The sequence below is a fragment of the Strix aluco genome, chromosome 11 (assembly GCF_031877795.1).
Source record: "Strix aluco isolate bStrAlu1 chromosome 11, bStrAlu1.hap1, whole genome shotgun sequence".
In the NCBI taxonomy this organism is placed as follows: domain Eukaryota; kingdom Metazoa; phylum Chordata; class Aves; order Strigiformes; family Strigidae; genus Strix; species Strix aluco.
Window position 1 is genome coordinate 16,483,844 of NC_133941.1, and position 4,129 is coordinate 16,487,972.

The 4,129-nt window shown below is 41.6% G+C and overlaps 1 long non-coding RNA gene across 1 annotated transcript in view; it reads right to left on the bottom strand.

The window, feature by feature from the left end:
* LOC141928291 (uncharacterized) overlaps positions 1-3,988 on the bottom strand; it is a 43,066-nt gene extending 39,078 nt beyond the window's left edge. The window contains exon 1 of the long non-coding RNA XR_012624716.1: positions 3,799-3,988. This is a non-coding gene — a long non-coding RNA (uncharacterized LOC141928291). The remainder of the gene's footprint in view (positions 1-3,798) is intronic.
* Positions 3,989-4,129: the final 141 nt, after the last annotated feature.

Here is a 4,129-nt window from a genome sequence, read left to right on the forward strand (position 1 = left end):
CCAATTGTCCTGTGTATGTATTTAAGAAGCTGTCTAGACTAGTAGTTAATACTGAAGCTAACAAGATGTGATTGTATATACTGAGGCAAGATTGTTCATACATTTGCATCCTTGTTTTAATCATATTGTATGTGGTTTCAGAGGCAAATGCCAAGAATGTGGAAGAAAAGTTGACTGTTGTACACAACATATACCATGACTTTAGCTATTGCTTTACAGTCCATCACACTTGGTCAAAGTTGCAGAAATAATATGCTACTTCAGTAGATCAAAGTGGAGGCACTGACACAAGGTGGAATTTCATCGTGTGTATGCTTGAGCTGCTGTTTTAACAACACAATACCATAAATAAGCACTCAGTGATGCAGCATGAGGATTCAGGGGAAGGAGGGTGAGTTGCGGGCAGTAATCTCCCAATGACATTATCTAAGCTAAGTCTATATTAGTCTTTCTACCATCCAGATAACAATGGAGGAAACTAAGTTGTGAGCCATAGTAATACTGGTCTTATCCAGATCATCCCCCTTATTTTCTTACAGGAGGGAAAAAACAAAGCACCATATGTCCACCCTGAGAAGGCAGTTGGTAAGATTGCTATTGCTACAATACACTTGGGAGACGGTTTGTTAGGAAGCCATCCTTACAATGAAGATTCAAGAGCACATCTTCACTGTAATCAGAGACACCTGATCACAGGCCTTACTCTTTGGCCAAAGAATGAAATCGGCCTGGACCAATAAAGCCAAAACTGAGGCTATGTCAGTGTATATTTAAAAGAATTGTGAGGGAAAACAAAGGATGTTGACTAAGGAGCCAGGAGTGTCCAGACTCTATTTTAGTTGGCTGTTACCTCACTTTGCCACTACCAGTGATGTGTGCAGAGAGAAACAGTAATGGCCTGGCAATGCTTACATATTAATCACACTGTATATACAAAAAACATGGAGTAAATGAATCGATTAGAAGCAAAACTGTAGTGTAGAATTTGCTTGATTGTTCTCATGATACCTGCTTCCATTACGATATTTTTCTACTGTTTTTATAGATACTCCTAGCTATCCGGAAAGATTAAGTACCCATATCTCAAAAATAAGCTTTTTGTTTCCTAAAGCAAATGTGCTTTGGAAGTTTTTGGAAACACTGTCTGCAGCTGAAATAGGACAGGTGTACAACCATGTTTTCGTAATGTATCTTCAGTCAACACTAAATACTGTGGAGTTTGGCATCATAGCCATTATTTCACTTATGCTTGACCTCATTTGAAGAACTTACTTTATGCACCCTTTCTAAACCACAGATTAGGGTAGATCAAGTTATCCTGCCTAACCTTGCTCAACTGACATGAAGTTATCCATGTCACTGAGATGATGGTTGAGCCAGATATCAACATCTGGCTGAAGAACAGTGTTTAAACAGCAGGGTGATAGAAAAATTGCTGTTCACTTCCCTAGCACAGCCAGTATTTTAACAACTGCTCTTAATCAGTAAGCATGGAGCAGAGCTCAAGCTAATAAATGCTGCTGTGCTAATAACATGGTTCTGTCACTTCATCTACATCAGCAGGTAGGAGATTCCAGTATAGCAGGTTTATAGAGCACATGAGACAGTGCTAAAGACTCAACATCTGCACTATAGATGTGTTTTTTGAACTCTTCTCCAGACTAGCTCTTGTCTGTCCTGTTGGACTGAATACTCATTAATGGCTGGGATGTATTAGCTGCTTTCTCAGAGTGAATCTTCTGTTTCATCTGTTTTTGAAAGGAATACCATTCATGAGCTCTGAGACTGCTCTGCAGTATGCAGAGTAGGCAGCGATGATCAGGAGATTTGATCCAGGATGGTACTTCTGGCTCAAGCTACTTTAGACTTACCTTCTGACCATATGGCTGCAGGCAGAATCAAGTGTGGTGTTGCCTTGAGAAAGACTAAGAGGTAGTGATACAAGGGAAGGACAAAGGAGAAGAGGGGAAGTTGTGTAACTTGCTCAGAGAGGTTGGTAACCCTCACTCTACAAGATTAGACTGATTTTAGACCTATTTGAGGCTGTGGCATAGCCAGATTCCTAGCAAGGTATTTGCTGGTATATAGCAGATATAAGGTTCAGTTAAGGATCTCTTACAGGGAATTTAAGGTTTGAATTTACTATTACTTCTCCAATAGTTAAGTTTTATGATTGAAAATCTGAAAAGGAGGAGCCCTAAATCAGTAATTCTCTTGTCGGTGCTACTTTGTAACTCTTGAGATCTTTCACATATCCCTATTGACCATATTCCTTTGGGCATCATAGCTCCAGAAGGACAAAAGAAGTCCATGTATTGTTGAACCAAAGTGGATTTCAACAGGAATATTGTGGGGAAATTGCTACTAAGAATGGCTGTTGATTGCTTCCACCATGTCTGGCAGCACTTTTTCTGTGTTTCCTCAGCCAGGATCTCTTTGGTGTGATTTCCTACACAACTAATTTCTAGCTATCAAGTATTATTTCATTTCCAAGTTGCTGTTTAGACCTAGCATGTTACAGAGTATATGATGTGTCTTTCTGTGCCTTGAGAGAGTAGCAGATCTGCACAATGACCCTTGAAGTGCATTAACAACTTCAGTTCTTGGCACTCTGCTCTAAGGGGGCATTGCTCTGCCATTGGAAGCTCTTGGCATTATAGGCCATGTCTTCAGAGTTCCTAAATTTAAACCAAGGCTTATGTGATTCTCATCAGGCTCTTCCATATCCCAATTTCCATCCATATCGCTTCAAAGTATATTACTGAAATTAAAAGATCTGGGTAACTGGTTATGCAAAAAGAAAATAAAGTAGTTGGCCTACCTGTTTATTTTGAAGTAGAATATAGATTGCAGCATAGCAAATGGCAGTTGCAGCAACTAACCTTTGCATAACTAACCTCTCTAAAATGAACTCTGCACTTTGCTACTGTCAAGTTTGGTTGTTTGGTTCTGTTTTTTCCTTCTTCTGGCATATAGCCTATTTTTGGTCTAGTTTTTTCTTCTGAGGTTTTTTTTATTAAAAGGATTTTTGAAAAGACAACTGATGGAGCCGTTTAAGAAAACAGTTAAGCTAAGGGAATGGTGTTTGCTTTCATTTCTTCTAATAAACTGGTTAGTTTATGGAATAAAGTTTTATCTTTCCTTGCCAAGCCTTTCACATCTGACTTCTTAGCTGCAATTTGCCAGGTGAGCATGGATGGATACTCTGTAAATACAGGTGCCTGCCTTTGTTTCTGAAACCCAAAGTCTTCAGAGTCTTGAAGACAAAGGTGTTGGTTTTTTAATGTAAATGGTACACATCACTAGCATCTTCTGAAATTTGATGATAGGAGCACTAGTGCACTAGATGTAACAGTTTACATTTAAAACAGATTTTAAAATATATTTGTATTTTTAAATCATATAATACAGCTTCCAGGACAAACTATCTGTGGACAGCACACTGAAATACAGGGAGAGTGCAGTGCAGGAATACCAGGGTTCATGAGCAAGATGTGGGGTTTTTTGTTGTTGTTGTCTATTTTTTCTTTTTCAGATTGTGACTTGTAGTGCTGCTCAAGCTTTCTAGAACAAATATGAAATATTTAACTTGCCTAGTTAAGTCTGTACCTTGTAATGTAGTTTTCAGAATTGCTAGAGAAAATGTATTTCCTGATTGAGGGTTGGGGAAGTCCCTCTTTTATACAAAAGTCAAATTTCTAAATGTATATTGTTGAAGTACGGATTATTTCCTGAAAGGACGCCCCACAGGGTCATTCTGCTAGTATTTCTGCTGACTGAGTAGAGGAACAAGCTTACCGTTAAGGGGCATGTGATGCAGTGACATTCTTCTACAGGCACGAGCAGGCTTGGGGTGGAAACCCTCGGGAATGGCTTTACCGGACAGGGTTCGGATGGTGGGGAGAGGTGTCGCAGCCCTCTCCCCTCAGCCCGGCGGCTGCCAGGCCCCCGCCGCTCCCCTCCGTCAACCTGCGCCCTGCCGTGAGGGGCCGCCCCGCCCCGCCGGCTGCCGGCGGGAAACGGCGCCAATGGCGCCTGCGCGCGGCCGCCCCGAGCCGCCCCCTGGCGCCAGCCGCTGGCCCCGCCCCTTCGCTGGCGTGTGCGCGGGCAGCCCCGGCGCAGGCGGGAG